Here is a 19,113-nt window from a genome sequence, read left to right on the forward strand (position 1 = left end):
AGGCATGCAAAAATATAAGTACTGTTTGTCTACAACCAAACCTAATTTCTACCCTAAGCCCAATTTCTGTCCCACAGAAAACTTAATCTCCAACATACATGTTAAACTCAGTTAGGAATAGGCAGCCAGCTGTGCCTGCCATAGACACATTCTCTGCTCTTACTGTGTAAGACGGTCTAGGGCAAAACTTCTGGTTTGGAACAGGCTCTTTCTTCTCAGAGGCATTTTACACTGCTGCCCATCTGGTCTTAAAACACAATCCTGGCCAGGTGCTGTGGCTCACACCTGTAATCCCAGCACTTTAGGAGGCCAAGGCAGGCAGATCACTTGAGGTCAGGAGTTCCAGATCAGTGTGGTCAACATGGTGAAACCCCATCTCTACTAAAAATACAAAAATTAGCCAGGCGTGGTGGCATGCACCTGTAATCCCAGCTACTCGGGAGGCTGAGACAGGAGAATCGCTTGAACCCAGGAGGTAGTGGTTGCAGTGAGCAGAGATTGCGCCACTGCACTCCAGCCTGGTGACAGAGTGAGACTCCGTCTCAAACAAAGAAACAAAGCCACCACAATCCTCCTTTGCTCAAAAAGGCCCCAACTGCAGCAAATCATACTATCTCCAAAGGAAAGCAGTCTGCACGATTTATTTGTTTGATTACTTGAGTGAGCATCAGAGCTTAGTATCAATGCTAGAGAGAAGAAAGGCAACAAGAAAAAAAATATTTAACTTGACTTATTGTAAATCTGAAGCAGAGAAAATCACCCAGGTGACTGAATTTATTTGAAAGTGATGAGATGAAGTTTCCTATATTGGGCAGAATAGGGGAGCGGGACAGGAGGTAGAAGTGAAGTTCAGGTTTGGACAAATAGAGAATTCACATCTTTGCACACCTGAGTTTGTGTGACTCTGGAATTTTGCATCTGCCAGAACTGCTTATGATTCTGTTGCCTCTAACAGACGACAGGCACTTCTGGGACACAGTTTATGCATTTCGTTAACATCTCTTCCCTCCCGTCCACCTTTCTCAGTGCCTAGCACAAGACCTGCAGCATGCTAAGTGCTCTACAAAAATGTGTGTCTAATAAAAGATTGAGTGAATGAAAACATGAGCAAAGGAGGTTGCTACAATGGGAAGAAACAAACTGATGTTTTTATTTTTGAGACAGAGTCTGGCTCTGCAACCTCCACCTCCCGGGTTCAAGCAATTCTCCTGCCTCAGCCTCCCAAGTAGCTGGAATTACAGATGTGTGCCACCACACCCGGCTAAATTTTCCATATTTAGTAGAGATGAGGTTTCACCATTTTGGCCAGGCTGGTCTCGAACTCCTGACCTAAGTGATCTGCCCGCCTTGGCCTCCCAAAGTGCTGGGATTACAGGCGTGAGCCACTGTGCCTGGCCAAACCCAACTGATTTTTAAATCGATTTAACTGTATCCTGATTAAGGGAAGAAATGGAGAAATGTACATATGTATGAGAGAGAGAGAGGGAAAATCTCTGCAGAGAGAACAGAGCTATGATCACTAAGTAAAACAGAGACAGCTTAATCAGATACCCAGACGGGGCCCCACCTGACTCCTACTGCAGCTGGGGGGCGGGGGGTAGGGGAACTAGAAGGTTCAGCTGGAGTGGTCTCCCCTTCTCCAGCTCCAGTCTCCCCACCTCCAACTCCCACTCCCACTGCCCTGGGAGGAGGCTTAGAAGCTGTGGGGAGGGGAGGCAGCTGAGTTGGGCTTCTAGAACGAGGCGGGATGGTGTGAGCTCAAACGCCCTGCAATTGCTGGAGCAGCAGTGGCGACACTTGAGTTATTCACAAAGGCTGGAATTCAAATGAGGCTGGCACCGCTCCAAATCGCAGTAGCTTAGGAGAGAGAACGGCGTATTAAGTATTCATCAAGATCTTCGCGTTGCATGGGCTCTGAGGGTTCTCCATCTGCGTCCCTCCCTCTGTCACTGACTGGGGGTGGGGGGCGGAGGGTCCTCCAGAAGCACTTTAGCTGTCAGTCTGTGAGCAGGAGCTGGGGGTGGGGGACTGAAGTTAGGCAGATTTGTCTCATCACATGATGGGGACCTGTATCATGTGATGGCTCCGGCGATGTTGGAGGCGGCATGTGACTCCCAGGGCTACGTGGGTTCAAAACAATTTAAATACAAAAACACAAGCAGGTTCCCCTCCTCTCCTTTGCCTTTTGGTCTGGCTCTCCCCATCGCTGGGTTGGGTGCCTGACTGAACGGAAAACCCGCCGTCTTGCAGCCACTAACCTGTGAGCGCTGGGTACCTGGAGAGCAGGCCCCTCTGCTGGGGGCCCCCAGGAGCGGTGCCCCATCATTTTGCAGCCCACTGACTCCCAGTCTGGTAAGTTACTGCACACTTTCAGCAATTATCTGCGAAGCTGTCCTCAACTGCCTCATTAGCATGCGCAGGGCACCCTCGCTGGGCACGTTGGAAAGGAAGTGCCTGGCGGCTCCGGGGAGCTGCAGCTCTCTGGCCCTGCCAGACAGACGCAGCCTTCCCAGGGAGCAGCGCTGCGCTGGTCTGCTGGGGTGGAAGCAGCTTCTCCCTCGCTGTTCCCCCCTCCCTTCCCAGCACATCTTATTCCCAGCCTCTCCTCTCTCTGTCTTCCTCCTCCTAACCTCCTTCACCTCTCACCTTCCCCCTTTCCACCCCCTCCCCTCAGATTTCATTCTTTTTTTCTTTCTTTCTTTTTTCTTTTCGAGACAGAGTCTCCCTCTGTCGCTCAGGCTGGAGTGCGGTGGCGCAATCTCGGCTCACTGCAACCTCTGCCTCTCGGGTTCAAGCGATTCTCCTGCCTCACCCTCCCGAGTAGCTGGGATTAGAGGCGCCCACCACCACGCCCGTCTAATTTTTTCGATTTTTAGTAGAGATGGGGTTTCTCCATGTTGGCCAGGTTGGTCTCAAACTCCCGACCTCCAGTGATCTCCCCGCCTTCGCCTCTGAAAGTGCTGGGATTTTTACCGGCGTGAACCACTGTGCCCGGCTGGATTTTCTCTTTTTTTATTCATGCACCTTTCTGTCTCCCACTGCTTTTCTTAGGAGTTCCTCTCATCCTCTCACCTTGCTTCTTAAAATTATTTTTTCGGATACCTAGATTTTTGTCCTTTCTGTCCAGAACCTGAAAGAACGACTTCTAAGGACTTGGTGATTGGAAATGTACCTTCTAAAATATTTTCTTTTTTCACTAAGACAGTGTAGAGCGCCCAGTTCCTGTTGTGTGTACGTGCGTGCACGTATGTGTTAAGGGAGATGGATACATTGCTTGGGGCCATCAGAACTGGTTTCTTGGCTCCACATCCCAGCTCAGCAAGGGAATGATCAAGTGACAGGAGGCACAGTTACAGAAGTCAGGAGACAAGGCATTCGGACCCCAAACGTCTGACTCTCTGTGGGAGAAACCAGGGTTCAAAGCAGAAGCCAAAAATGTAGGGCTGGGTACTCAGGGACGTGCTCAGGTGTCGAGAGGCATCTCATAGAGCTGGCTCAGAGTTTGGGGCCACACCTTTGCACAATGAGGCAGCGTGTGAGCAATTTAGATTAATGTAATTGCAGTGGAGATGGACAGGGAGTGGACAGATTAGAATAATGTTGAAGGGGTAGAAATAACAAGTCTTGCTGATGGGTTACATATATTAGTTGAACCATGGGAAAGCCAAATGTGATTCGTAAAATCATGGCAGTGGCCGGGCGTGGTGGCTCACACCTGTAATCCCAGCACTTTGGGAGGCTGAGACAGGCAGATCACCTGAGGTCAGGAGTTTGAGAACAGCCTGGCCAACATAGCAAAGCCCCTGTCTCTACTAAAAATGTAAAAATTAGCCAGGCATGGTGGTGCACATCTGTAATCCCAGCTACTCTGGAGGCTGAGGTCGGAGAATCGCTTGAACCTGGGAGGTGGAGGTTGCAGTGAGCCGAGATCATGCCTCTTCACTCCAGCCTGGGCAACAGAGCAAGACTCCGTCTCAATAAAATACGAATTAAATAAAGTAAAATTAAATTAAATCATGACAGTGTCTGTAGCCACAAAGAAAGGAAATGGTGGCTGTGTCGAAAGCTTCTGCTTCACTGTCATCTGAGCTATACCAACATCTGTTCAGCAAGAAACATTGAACTACAGTAGAGCAGAATCCACCCAGTGACTTAGTGCCATTTCTTTTATTTTATTATTTTAATTAAAAAATTTTTTTTTCTTTAGAGACGGAGTCTTGTTCTGTTGCTCAGGCTGGAGTGCAGTGGTGCAATCTCAGCTCCCCGCAACCTCCTCATCCTGGGTTTTAGCAATTTCCTGTCTCAGCCTCCTGAGTAGCTGGGACTACAGGTGCACGCCACTAAGCCCAGCTAATTTTTTTGTATTTTAGTAGAGACAGGGTTTCACCGTGTGGCTCAGGCTGGCCTCGAACTCCTGAGCTCAGACAATCCACCCACCTCAGCCTCCCAACATGCTAGAATTATAGGTGTGAGCCACTGTGCCTGGCCGAGAGGGTGCTATCTCTAACCCCATTTCCAAGATAAGAAACTGAGACAAGGAGCAACTCATTAGGTCACTTGCTTAAGGGCACTCAGCTAATAAGTGATAGAGCTAGGATTTAAGCCCAAGAAGTTTTCTCCAGAGCCCACACAATAACAGCTTCAAAAGACAGCTATCCAGGCTGGGTGCAGTGGCTAATATCTGTAATCCCAGCACTCTGTGGGGGCCTAGGCAAGTGGATTGCTTGAACCCAGGAGTTCTGGACCAGCCTGGGCAACATGGTGAAACCCCATCTCTACAAAAAATACAAAAAAAATTAGCCAGGTGTGGTGGCGGGCACTTGTAGTCCCAGCTACTCAGGAGGAGGATAGCTTGAGCCCAGAAGATCGAGGCTGCAGTGAGTCATGATTGTGCCACTGCACTCAGCCTGGGCAACAGAGCGAGACCCTGTCTTAAAAAAAAAACAAAAAACAAAACAAAACAAAAAACCAAGGAATATATAACTGAAGACATACTTCAGTTGTGAGGGAGTAAAAGGTAAAAGTAGGGACAGAGTTGGTCAAAAGAGGCCTCTCTGACGATGCAGTTTTTAAGTTGGGGTGTGAGAGAGGTGTAAGGGTCAGCCAGGTGGCGTGTGTGAAGGCCTTGAGGAGGGCAAGGGCTCAGATCACTCCAGGAGCACAAGAATGCTGGTGCGCCAAACACTGCATATTCCAGACCGTGTTAGATGAGGCTTTCCAGATTATGTGAAGCTCCGTAACCCTGGCTAATGACTCAAGTTGCATCCTGGGATCAATGAGCAAGTATTAAAGCATATTATTTTATTTTATTTTTATTTTTATTTATTTATTTATTTTTGAGACAGAGTTTCGCTCTTGTTACCCAGGCTGGAGTGCAATGGCGCGATCTCGGCTCATCGCAACCTCCGCCTCCTGGGTTCAGGCAATTCTCCTGCCTCAGCCTCCTGAGTAGCTGGGATTACAGGCACGCGCCACCATGCCCAGCTAATTTTTTGTATTTTTAGTAGAGACGGGGTTTCACCATGTTGACCGGGATGGTCTCGATCTCTTGACCTCGTGATCCACCCGCCTCGGCCTCCCAAAGTGCTGGGATTACAGGCGTGAGCCACCGCTCCCAGCCTATTTTTATTTTATTTTGTTTTATTTTAAGATGGAGTCTCACTCTGTCACCCAGGCTGAAGTGCAGTGGCTCAATCTCAGCTCACTGCAACCTCCGCCTCCCAGGTTCAAGCAATTCTCCTGCCTCAGCCTCCTGAGTAGCTGGAATTACAGGCATCTGCTCCCATACCCAGCTAATTTTCTTTTCATTTCTTTTTGTATTTTCAGTAGAAATGGGGTTTCACCACGTTGGCCAGGCCAGTCTCAAAATCCTGACCTCACGTGATCCGCCTGCCTCGGCCTCTCAAAGTGCTGGGATTACAGGCATGAACCACTGTGCCCGGCCTATTAAAGCATTTTAAGTAGGGAAGGAGCATACTCGGAGTTGCAATATGAAAAAACAAACACAAGAGGCATACCAGTCTTTGTTGCATTATAAACCACCTCAAAGCATAATGGTTTCAAACAACCATCACTTATAGCTCATAACTGTGAGTTGGAAGTGGCAGCTGGGATCATCCGGGTAGTACTGCTGTCCTGGCCTAGATTCACTCGTATAGATAGTCCCTTGGCAGGTTGGTTGAAAGTTGGTTGTTCTTGGCTATCTCACCCACCTGTCTGCTGATTGGCAGGGGCAATTGAAATGGACCAGGCCACGTGTCTCCTTAGCTAGAGGGCTAGCTCAGTGTTCTTCATATGCCAGCTGGGTTCCAAACGCAGCAAGGGAGGGGAAGCCCCAGTACACAAGCATTGTTCAAGCGTCTGCTTGCATTGTGTTCGAGAGTCCCCATGGGCCTAGACAAGTTACGTAGTCAAGTCCAGAGTTAGAGGATGGAAAAAGATACTTCTTCATGGGTGGAGCTACAAAATATCATATCTCTTTTTCTCAGACTACTTCATGAATTCGAAAGGCTAATAAACTGGACACTGTCTCCCTCTAATATTGGACGGAACTGAAGGACAAGAGGAAACTTGGGGCCAATTTTGTGATTAGAGATAACTTGAGAACTGATCATCTATCAGACTTTGGTTCTTTCTTGGAACAAGCATGGGTCTGTTTTAGATATGAATTAGAAGGTGGAATATGAATTAGAAGGGTGCAGTAAGGTCTTCTCTTCTCACAGGATTTTTTGGGAATGACTTGGAGTCTTTTGAGGTTGTTCCCTGTAAGGAAATTTGTGTCATATGGAACTCAATGCCTTAAGTGTTCTAGGCAAGGCAAGAGCACATGCAAACGTCCCCAGGCAGGAACTCTGGGGCTTATTTGGGAAACAGAAGGGAGGTGATTTAATTTAAAGTAATTGCAGTGGGCCTGGCATGGTGGCTCATGCCTGTAATCCCAGCACTTTGGGAGAATGAGGCAGGTGGATCTCCCGAGGTCAGTAGTTCAAGACCAGCCTGGCCAACATGGTGAAACCCCATCTCTACTAAAAATACAAAAATTAGCTGGGCGTGGTGGCGGACGCCTGTAATTCCAGCTACTCAAGAGGCTGAAACATGAGAATCACTTGAGCCCAGGAGGCGGAGGTTGCAGTGAGCTGAGATTGCCCCACTGCACTCCAGCTGGGCCACGGAGTGAGACTCTGTCTCAAAAAAATTAATAAATGATTTTAAAAATAAAGTAATTTTGCTAGTGCAGAAAAGGCAGCTATAACAAGAAAAAAAGGGAAAAAACATAAAGTAATTGCAGGGGAGATGGAAAGGGAGTGGACAGGTGAGAATAATGTCTAAGGGGTAGAAATAACAAGCCTTGCTGCTGGATCACGTAGGGTAGTTGAAGAAAAGGGACGTATTAGAGAAGACATAAGTTGGTAATGCAGTGTACTAAGATGGAAAGAAAGACGAGGAGAGGAGAAGAGTATTTTGTCGGGGGAGAGGGCAGGAAGAAATCAAGCATTCTGTGTTGAGCCCAGCAGACTTGAGATTCTGGGATGTACCCAGAAAGATACACCATAGACAGTGGAATGTGCTCAAAGAGGCTTAGACTTGATATGTAAATTAGGAGACCAGCTGAGGTCACTTAGAGAGTATAAAGAGAGGAAATCAAAGAGCAGAGGGACTGGAACTCCAGGCTGCCGGCCACGTAGAAATCAGGTAACGGAGGCATCCATGCAGGAGTGGGAAAGGGGAGGAAAATCAGAGTGTGGGTTCATGAAGCTAAGAGGGCAGAATATTTCAGGAAAGAGAAAGTGATCAAGTGGATCGAATGTTGCTGAGATGTTGAATAAAATCATCATCTTGGAGAGGGGAAACGCACAGGCTGAAGTGAGCAGGAGGGATGCTGGGCAGAGCAGAGAATACAGAGCATGTGTTGCAAGTTGTAGCTGGGTGTGATGGCTCATGCCTGTAATCCCAGCTACTCAGGAGGTTGAGGTAAGAGGATCCCTTGAGGCCAGGACTAAGAGACAAGCCTGGGCAACAAAAAAAGTCACCCCACACCCCTACTCGTTCTAAATTTTTTTTATTTAATTAGCCAGGCACGGTAGCACAAGTGTAATCCCAGCACTTTAGAAGGCCAAGGCAGGAGGATTACTTGACGCCAGGAATTAGAAACCAGCTTGGGGAACATAGCAAGACCCCATCTCTAAATCTGCTTTTTAATTAGCCAGCCATAGTGGTACATGCCCCTAGTCCCAGCTACTCAGAAGGCTGAGGTGGGAGGATCAAATGAGTCCAGGAGTTCAAGGCTGCAGTGAGCTATGATCACACCACTGCACCCCAGCCTGAGCAACAGAGTGAGACCCTGTCTCAGAAATAAATCCAACGAAAGTGTATAATTTTCACTGGGACTTGTAAGTGCTTTGGCTCAAGCACCTGGAGATGGTATGGTGTATTCAAGTTAAAGTTTTGCTGGACAAATTCCACAGAGAGACGAGGGCAAGATGTGAAAGGGGTTACTAGGGAATGATTGTAGAAGGAGCTGCAGACTCTAAGCATACCCAAAATGGGAATGGAACAGGAAGGAATCACAGAGCATGCTTATGGGTGGGCTCAATGCAATACAGGCTATGATGAGGCGGAAGAGCTGCATTCTTGGAAGTAGCCCAGCATTTACATCACCTGGGAGCATTAGCACAATCACCTTCACCTGGGATCTTCTTAGACTAGCAGCCTATCAGGCTCCACCCCAAATCTGCATTTTCACAAGATCTTCAGGTGATTTGCGTGCACATTAAAGTTTGAGACTCATTGATCTAGGTTACATTGTGGAAAAAAAAAATGGTGCTATTCTAGGGTAGGTGAGAAGATAATGAGCCCCCAGATGTCCCACTCATGTCTTTATGTTTTCCCCTTTCAAAACATCTTGATTTAGCAAAAGTTCCTTTTTAAAATTTTTCCCTGGTTCCTGGTTTTAATTTTTTTATTATACAAAATTTCAATGATATATGAATAGATTAGTAAAATCCATCATATTCTGATTAGCTTTTAATAATTTTCAACCAATAGCCAATATTGTTTTGTTTTTGTTTTGACACAGGGTCTTACTCTGTCACCCAGGCTGGAGTTCAGTGGCACAGCCACAGCTCACTGCGGTGTCAACCTCCTGGGGGGGCTCAAGTGATCCTCCCATCTCAGCCTCCCAGGTAGCTGGGACTGCAGGTGTGCACGACCATGCCCAGCTAATTTTTGTATTTTTTTGTAGAGATGGGGTCTCACCATATTGCCCAAGCTGGTCTCGAACTCCTAATCTCAAGCAATCCACCCATCTCAGCCTTCCAAAGTGCTGAGATTACAGGCATGAGCCACCACACCTGGCCCTAGCCTTTCTTCTTTTCTAGCATGTAGTTGAGGCTATAAATTTCCCTCTATGCATGGCTTTAGTTGAATTCCGTAGGTTTGACTTGTAATATTTTCAATATCATTCAGTTCAGAATATTTCATAATTTCCATTAGAAAAAGATTGTTGGTTGGACGCAGTGGCTCACACCTGTAATCCCGGCACTTTGGGAGGCTGGAGTGGGCAGATCACTTGAGGCCAGGAGTTATAGACAACCCTAGTCAACATGGTGAAATCCCATCTCTACTAAAATTACAAATATTAAAAGCTAGGCATGGTGGCAGGCGCCTGTAATCCCAGCTACTCACGAGGCTGAGGCACAAGAATCGCTTGAACCTGGGAGGCGGAGGTTGCAGTGAGCCAAGATCGTGTCACTGCACTCCAGCCTGGGTGACACAGAGAGATTCTGTCTCAAAAAAAAGAAAAGAAAAGAAAAAGATTGTTTAAAATGTATTGTTGAACTCCCAAATACATAAAGGAAGGTAGTTTTCTTTTGCTTATTAATTTTTTAGAAGAAAAAGGCATACAAATTAATGTTCCTAAACACAGACGCCATACAAAATATGAGATTCTGTTATTTCTATCTTGACAGCAGTCAGAAAATATACTCTATATGGTTTTATTCTTTGATATTTGTTAAGATACTCTTTTTGACCCAGCATATGGTCGGTGTGGGCAAATTTTCCATATGCACTTGAAAATAATGTGTATTCTGCAATTGTAGGCCAAATTTGTTAATCATATTTTGCAAATCTTTATCTTCTTGATCTTGTGTGTTTGTGTTGTTTTTTCAGTAAGAGACAGAAATGTGCCAAAATCTTTAACTGTAATTTTAGATTTATCTATCAGTTTTTTTTGAGCATTCTTTTCTTTTTTTTTTTTTTTTTTTTGGCAGGTGGTAGGGATATGTTGCAGCCTCCAACTCCTGGGTTCAGGTGATCCTCCTGCATCAGCCTCCCAAGTAGCTGAGACTAGAGGTGTGTGTCACCACACCCGGTCAATTTTTTAAACAATGTTTTGTAAAGATCGGGTCTCACTATGTTGCCCAGGCTGGTCTTGAACTCCTAGGCAATCCTCTGACCTCAGCCTCCCAAAGTGCTGGGGTGATAGGCATGAGCCACCACACCTGGCCAAAATAGTTTAATAATCCTAATGCCTAGTGTGATTGTGTGATTAAGAATTATGCTTCTTTGATTGCTTCTTGGCCTTTTGGCTAAGATCAAATATGAAGAAATATGCTCCTTTTGTTAATTGTATTATTTATATTACAAACTTATACTGCACCTTACCATGTGTCAGGTATGTTATTTCTAAAAGCTCATGTAATCCTCATAACAACCCTAAAAAGGTAGACACTGATGTTATGCCCATTGCGTGTATGAGGAACCTGAGGCATGGAGAGACTAAATAACTTGCCCAGAGACTTGTGCCTTGTAAGTGGTCGAGCCAGGCTATGTTACATCTCCTCTGTTCTTCAGCTACGCCTGCTGAGAATGAAACAGTTCATATCCATGGATGAGGAGAGCATCCTCTCCCCTGAACGGTTCTGGAGATGTGTTGAAGACATTTGATTTTTATCTATGCCTTTTAATTTAATTTTCCATTTTATTTATTTATTTTGAGACACTCTCCCTCTGTCACCCAGGCTGGAATGCAGTGGCATGATCTTAGCTCGAAACCTCTGCCTCCCAGGTCCAAGCAATTCTCATGCCTCAGCCACCTTAGTGGCTGAAATTACAGGTGTGTGCCACCACATCAAGCTAATTTTTTTGTGTGTGTGTGTTTTTGTTTGTTTGTTTGTTTTGATAGAGATGGGGTTTTGCCATATTGCTCAGACTGGTCTTGAAATCCTGGCCTCAAGTGATCTGCCCACGTCAGCTTCCAAAATTGCTGGGATTACAGGCATGTGCCACTGCGCCCAGTCTATGCTTATTTCAAGGCTGTGACTGAGCTGCCCTCTGTTAGGAGTAATTACAGAAAACATTGATCGAACACTTTGCATGTGGCAGCCACTGAGCTAGGTATTTTGCCTAGTGGTCTATCCTATTTTCCAAACAGTACCCTACTCCTAGCAGGCCCTCAGTAACTATTTGTCAAATAAATGTGGAATGATTTTAATCCGCATAGCTCTATGGTGTAAATATAATTATGATTCCCATTTTCTTGGGAATCAACCTCAGTGAAACAACTGAGGTTCCAAGTAATCGACTTGCCCAGTGAATAATCTGTAGACAATAGTAGTGTGACTATATCCCAGCAAGTACAGAAGATGATCTATTAGGGTGAAGAAGAAAACAATGGGACCTCTATTTATATGTATTCCTTACATCATCCCTTTTAGTTTCCATTTCATGGATTTTGTTGTTGTTGTTGTCGTTGTTGTTGAGACAGGGTCTCACTCTGGCACCCAGGCTGGAATGCACTGGTGCAATCATGGCTCACTGCAGCCTTGAACTGGGCTGAAGCAAGCCTCCCACCTCAGCCTCCTCAGTAGCTGGAATCACAGGCACATGCCACCACCTGGCTTTTTTTTTGCTTTAGAGTAGAGATGGTGTTCCATCATGTTAGCCAGGCTAGTCTCGAACTCCTGGCCTCAAGTGATCCACCCACCTCAGCCTCCCGAAGTGCTGGGATTACAGGTGTGAGCTATGGTTCCTGGCCAGTGTTTTGCAGTATACTCAATAGTACAATCGTTCATATATATAAGCTATAAATAAATAAATATACACATTTGCAGAGTTACACGCTTAAAATATCTACCACTGAAGTGAATTTTTAAAAGAATTTTAAAACCATTGCTCTAAACCACTACTCTGTATAGTTTCTTTGAAGAGAATGTAACAGATTCATTTATAGCTTTCTTCTTCTTTTTTTTTTTTTTTTCTTTGAGACGGAGTTTCGCTCTTGTTACCCCGGATCTCGGCTCACTGCAACCCCCGCCTCCTGGGTTCAGGCAATTCTCCTGCCTCAGCCTCCCGAGTAGCTGGGATTACAGGCACGCGTCACCATGCCCAGCTAATTTTTTGTATTTTTAGTAGAGACGGGGTTTCACCACGTTGACCGGGATGGTCTCGATCTCTTGACCTCGTGATCCACCCGCCTTGGCCTCCCAAAGTGCTGGGATTACAGGCGTGAGCCACCGCGCCCGGCATTTATAGCTTTCTTAATTGCCATGAGAACTAAAGATACATTCTTGCTGCCTTGATTGGACTGTGTTTTCTGAGTACCCATAGACAATATCCTCACCATCACTTGGAGTTAGTGAATTTAGAAACTTCACCCATTATTGTGGGTCTCACTCTCAGATATTAAATTGGAGAAGGGAAAATAGAGAACCTATTCTCTTTGTGTCATGAATTTAAGTAGCTGCTATTATAGACGCAGTAAGAATTAATTCTGTTCCCCCACTGCCTGAGAATAACATTTGAAGGTAAGAAATTGCCTGTTCATTGAGGCATAAGTCAATAAGTAGAGTCAACTAATGATAGAGCAGGGAACAATCAGATACAATGTAGTAAATTATGTTCTGTCATATTGTAATTCTTAATAACTCAGCTGTCACTCCAGACATGTTCACATTTTTGTCTGGAGAATGGAAGGAAATAAAAATTTCACTGTATTACATACAGACAAGGTAAAAATCCTGGGATGTGGGTGGAAGGAAAGAATTCACAGAAAATACTCTTGCATTGGAAGATGAAGCGTGAGTTAAGTTCATCAGGATGACAAGGGGAGGAACGGCAGAGAATGTCCCTGACACAGGGAACAAGACAGCCACGGGTACAGAGGAAAGGTCAGTTGTACAGGGGGTGTGCATGAGAGAGTGCGGGAGGGGACATCAGAGAGGCCGGGCAGAATCATGATATGGACACTCAGAACTATACAATAGGCCAGGTGCAGTGGCTCACGCCTGTAATTTCAGCACTTTGGGAGGCCAAGGTGGGCGGATCACTTGAGCCCAGGAATTTGAGACCAGCCTGGGCAACATAGCAAGACCCTGTCTGTATAAAAAATTAAAAACTTAGGCCTGATGGTGCATACCTGTAGTGCCAGCTCCTTGGGAGGTCGAGGCAGGAGGATTGCTTGAGCCTGGGAATTCGAGGCTGCAGTGAGCTATGATCGCACCACTGCACTCCAGCCTGGGAGACAGAGAAAGACGCTGTTTTTTTTTAAAAAAAGGAAGAACTATATGAGCTTAGGATCAGATCCCTGGTTGATGTTGAATTATCATACCAGCTTGATGGCCTTGAGCAAGTTTTTCTGCAAGCCTCAGTTTCCCTATCTATAAATTCATAGTAAAAACCATCATACCCACCTGTTAGGGTTATTGTGAGTTTGAAATAAGAGTATCCATTTGCAATGCTACCTGATCACATGGGAAGGTCTCAGTAATGGGAGATGGAATTGTTGGTATTGTTATAATACTAGTCAAGGAACTAGATTATGGAATGCCTTATATACCAAGTCAAAGAGTTCAGGCTTTCTCTTTTGGGTCACTGTTTCTAAAGTGTGATGTTTGTCCATAAAACAAATAGTCCTCAAGTAGTTTGACAGTTTCTATTTCTATATAAATAATTTTTTAAAAAATGCTTAAGCATTTCACAAATTTGAAGTAGAAGGAAAATTACCAAATACTGTTACGGTCTTAATAATCGTTCAAGGCTGCAGATGGTTCAAATCGGTCACACTCTTAACAGGGTATAGTTAAAATGCAGTTACTAGGATATAGTCATTCTTTTTTTTTTTTTCTGAGACAGAATCTCTCTCTGTCACCCAGGCTGGAGGGCGATGGCATGATCTCAGCTCACTGTAACCTCCACCTCCCAAGTTCAAGAGATTCTTGTGCCTCAGCCTCCCAAGTGGCTGGAATTATAGGCGTGTGGCACCACACCCGGCTAATTTTTGTATTTTTAGTAGAGACGGGGTTTCACCATGTTGTGCAAGCTGGTCTCGAACTCCTGACCTCAGGTGATCCACCCACCTCAGCCTCCCAAAGTGCTGGGATTACAGGTATGAGCCACGGCGCCTGGCCAGTCTTTCTTAGCTAGACTGTTGGTATATTATTGTTTATGTGTGTAGCATGTGCATTTTTTTCCTGTTACTATTGTGTTGTGACTGTGATTAACAAAAATAGCTTAATGACTAAAAAGTGTTTCATTGGAGTGTAAAAACAATGATAAAAATAGTAGTACAAACACTGCAACTCAAAAGCATAATTAGTGAACAGGACTTCAGGATCTGCTGGGACAGAGCGTCTGTGAATATGATGATTTCCCCCAACCAGCTGAAAGGGAAAGTGTGAATGGAAAGCAAGGCTATGAATATCTGAAAATTGGATTTTTACTGAACAAGGGATTTATCTCCTAGTGGCTCCAATGTATATTATATTAGAAAACTTTATCAGATAGCTTCCTGCTGCTGTTAGAGATTTCACATCATTTCCAAAATAGAAAAACCCCTCTGGCCAACCAGTGGTTTTTCCTGAACCAAGTACAAAAGAATATTTTCTTTTTTTTCTTTCTTTTTTTTTTTTTTTAATAGAGACAGGGTTTCACCATGGTCTTGAACTCCCGACCTCAGGTGATCCACCTGTCTTGGCCTCCCAAAGTGCTGGGATTACAAGCATGAGCCACCATGCCCGGCCCAAAAGAATATTTTCTAGTGGCCAGGCATGGTGGCTCATGCCTGTAATCCCAACATTTTGAGAGGCCAAGGTGGAAGGATCTCTAGACTCTAGGAACTCAAGACCAACATAGCAAGACCCTGTCTCTAAAATATATATATATATTCTAGTATGCAATTGATTAATATTTCTAATTGCAAAGAAAGCCAGGTGCTGTGGCTTACCCCTGTAATCCTAGAACTTTCGGAAGCCAAGGCAGTTGGATCACCTGAGGTCAGGAGTTTGAGACCAGGCTGGTCAATATGGTGAAACCTCGCATCTACTAAAAATACAAAAATTAGCAGAGGGTATGGTGGCATGCGCCTGTAATCCCAGCTTCCTGGGAAGCTGAGGCAGAAGAATTGCTTGAGCCCAGGAGGCAGAGGTTGCAGTGAGCCAAAATTGTGCCACTGCACTCCAGCCTGGGCAACAGAGTAAGACTCCATCTCAAAAAAGAAAAGTAATAATAATATTAATTGCAAAGAGGACAAAACAGCAGATGCCAGCCGTGCTGTTTTCAACATGCCTCTAAAACAAGCCCAAATTTAAGATAAACAAAATGCTAGTAGAGAAAGCAGAATTAGCCATAAGCAAACCTGCTAACAGGGTTGTATGTGACATAGCACAAATGGCAATAATAGTTCTATTATATGGTGGAACTACCATTATTATCACCATGCCAGCCAATATGTTATTTTACAGTTGAGTGAAACTACTGGTGGAAAAAGTAAGAACCAGCTCTTTCTATCTGTGTGGTACATAGATGAATGAGAATTATTTTGATTATTTTGAGTTCCAGTTATCACTGAAAACCAAAATACAAAAGCAAGTTTGTATTTTACCTAATGCTGTTTTGTAAGATGATTGCAGCTTGGAAGTGTATTTGACATCATGCTAACGGAGGAACCACTGTGTGTCTAGCAAAGAAAGTTTTGATGCATCACTATCTATTGCTACAATAATCCAAAGCAACCAAAAATACAAAAGTAATTTTTTATTTTGTCTAACGTTGTTTTGTAAGATGATGCAGATTGGAAGTGGATTTGACATCATGCCAGTGGAGGGACCACTGTGTGTCTAGCAAAGAAAGTGTTGGTGCGTCGGTATCTATTACTACAATAATGCAAAGCAACCACCCAACCCAGTCAGTTAAGTGATGAGAATTTATTTTCTCATGAGTCTGCAGACCGGCTGGGTCATTCTTCATGGATCGGCTGGGCTCACTCAGATGTCAGTGCTCAGATGTCAGCAGGGCCCACTGCATTATTTGTATAGCCCAGTACAAAATGAAAAAGCAGGGCCCCTTATTTTAAAATTTTAAGAATTTCAAGGCTGGACACAACGACGCATACCTGTAATTCTAGCACTTTGGGAGGCTGAGGTGGGTGCTTGAGCCCAGGAGTTCAAGACCAGCCAGGGCAATATAGTAAGTCCTCGTCTCTAAAAAAAATTACAATAAAATAAAATTAGCAGAGCACGGTAGCGTGCGCCTGTAGTCCCAGCTACTCAGGAGGCTAAGGCAGGAGGATTGCTTGAGCCCAGAAGTTGGAGGTTGTAGTGAGCTATGATCATACCACTGCACTCCAACATGGGTGACAAAGCAAGACTGTCTCAAAAAAAAATTTCAAGAGGATGGCAACAGCATTAAAGCAAATGTGGTCTTTTCTTAGCTCTGGACTCTGTGCAATTGCAAAGATCCTGTAGTCATGAAGCCAGCCCTGGCTCTAGGTCACATATCCAGCTCTGCTGCTCTTGGCTGGGTTCTTTCACCTGTCAGGGCATCAGCTGGCTTTGGCTAGCTGGGAGAGACTTAGCTGGGACAACTCGGGGTAAGTCCACTCCATTCCATGGGTCACGTCCGTCAGCAGGCTCACCCACACATTTCTTACCAAGGGGCAGGAACAGGCAAGTCCAGATGTGCACATGCTTTCCAAATCTCTGCTCACATCACATTTGCTGACGTCCCGTTGGGTCACAGCAGGACACGTGGCCATCTCAGAGCAAAAGTGGGAAGGGCTACATCATTATACAGCAGAGGGCATGAATACAAGGAGGGCTGCAAGAGGGCCATTTTTGTCATCTACTTCCCTTGACTACTCAAAAATAGTTGTATCTGAGTGTGAAATTGCCCACTGCTTTACTTGCTAAGGACAGTTTGTTGCTTGTTTGTTTGTTTGTTTGTTTGGTTGGTTGGTTGGTTTTGAGACAGGATCTTACTCTGTTGCCCAGGCTGGAATGCAGCAGCACAATCATGGCTCACTGCAGCCTTGAACTCCCAGACCCAAGTGATCCTCCCACCTCAGCCTCCCAAGTAGCTGGGACCACAGGCACGCATCACCACATCTGGCTGATTTCTTATTATATTTTTTCTAGAGACAGAAGTTTCACTATGTTGCCCAGGCTGGCCTTAAACTCCTGGGCTCAAGTGATCCTCCTGCCTCAGCCTCCCAAAGTGCTGGGATTACGGGCATGAGCCACCACGTTCAGCAAAAGACAGGTTTTTTTTTGTTGTTTTTTGTTTTTTTTTTGAGACGGAGTTTTGCTCCTGTTACCCAGGCTGGAGTGCAATGGCGCAATCTCAGCTCACCACAACCTCCGCCTCCTAGGTTCAGGCAATTCTCCTGCCTCAGCCTCCTGAGTAGCTGGGACTACAGGCACGCACCACCATGTGCAGCTAATTTTTTGTATTTTTAGTAGAGACGAGGTTTCACCATGTTGACCAGGATAGTCTCGATCTCTTGACCTCGTGATCCACCCGCCTCGGCCTCCCAAAGTGCTGGGATTACAGGCGTGAGCCAAAAAGACAGTTTTTTAACAGCATGCATTTGACCTTACATGCTGATGAAATAATAAAAATTGTTATCACAATCAAACGTCAGTCACCAAACAGAGGTCTTTTCTGTGTGTTTTGTGAAGAAATGGTTGGTGTGTGCTAAAACTGCTTTTCCACACCAAAGCATACTTGCTTTCCCAGGGGAAGCTGCTCACATGAATAATTAAAATGAAGGGGGTGATGAGATTTCTTTATATTATACTAATAAGGCCATAAAAGACCAGAAATCATAGACCTGCTCCCTGTCATCTTTGTCATTATCTATTTGGTGGAGAAGCGTTAGCTCTATGATTTCAAGTGGTGTGTCAACACTTCATGGCCAGTAGCTTGAAAAACTTGAACCTCTCATTTTAGGTCCATCATAATAGGAGATTCAGAGCTGAGGATAAGGCATCAGGAAATTGAACTGTGATGTACTAGGCTTCGTTAGCAGGCATGACTCTTCCCCAACGGTTGATTTTCTTCATTCCATGGAGAAAGAAATCAATTATTGAGCATATTTTAAAACCCCATGACAGAAAACATGAAGAAATTCTTTTCAGAGCTGTACTTACACACACACACGTTAGAAATCATTTGCAACTACCTGCCAAGCTAAAATATCTAACCTTCTAACCTTTTAATGAGATATGTTTTTTGACTTAAAAACACATCTAGGCTGGGTTCAGTGGCTCTTGCCTGTAATCCCAGCACTTTGGGAGGCCGAGGCAGATAGATCACGAGGTCAGGAGTTCAAGACCAGCCTGGCTAAGATGGTGCAACCCCGTCTCTACTGAAAATACAAAAGAGTAGCCAGGCATGGTGGCACGAGCCTGTAATCCCAGCTACTTGGGAGGCTGAGGCAGAGAATTGCTTAAACCTAGGAGGTGGAGGTTGCAGTGAGCTGAGATCACACCACTGCACTCCAGCCTGGGTGACAGAGCAAGACTCTGTCTCAAAAAAATAAAATAAAATAAAATATCTGCATAGCTGCTCATAAAAGTAGTCTCTTTTTTCAGGGGGGAGTTTGGGGTGGGGAGGGATAAAGTCTTGCTTCGTTACCCAGGCTGGAGTACAGCAGTGTGATCACGGCTCAGTGTACCCATAACTTTTTTGCTTAAGCAATCCTCCTGCCTCAGCCTCCCAAAGTGCTGAGATTACAGGCATGAGCCACTGCACCTGGCAAAATTAGTCTTTAATGAGAAACTTAACAATTGTTTCTAGGTACATGTCCCATTCAAATATACAAAACCATCTGTCAGG

General features: G+C 45.0%; 1 protein-coding gene across 5 annotated transcripts in view; it reads left to right on the top strand.

Annotated features, from left to right (window-relative positions):
• The first annotated feature begins 2,071 nt into the window (after positions 1 to 2,071).
• Positions 2,072 to 19,113, top strand: part of TNRC6A (trinucleotide repeat containing adaptor 6A) — a 219,026-nt gene continuing 201,984 nt past the window's right edge. For 3 of the 5 annotated variants that reach the window (XM_012464632.3, XM_064362582.1, XM_064362585.1), the window contains exon 1: positions 2,128 to 2,352. The gene's annotated coding sequence lies outside the window, so the exon portion shown is untranslated. Of the gene's footprint in view, positions 2,353 to 19,113 lie in introns of all 5 variants that reach the window. The other 2 variants (XM_021672322.2, XM_064362586.1) reach the window with 2 other exon arrangements.

Source organism: Aotus nancymaae, unplaced genomic scaffold, assembly GCF_030222135.1.
Source record: "Aotus nancymaae isolate 86718 unplaced genomic scaffold, 86718_ANA_hifiasm-v0.15.2.pri h1tg000049l, whole genome shotgun sequence".
Taxonomy (NCBI): Eukaryota; Metazoa; Chordata; class Mammalia; order Primates; family Aotidae; genus Aotus; species Aotus nancymaae.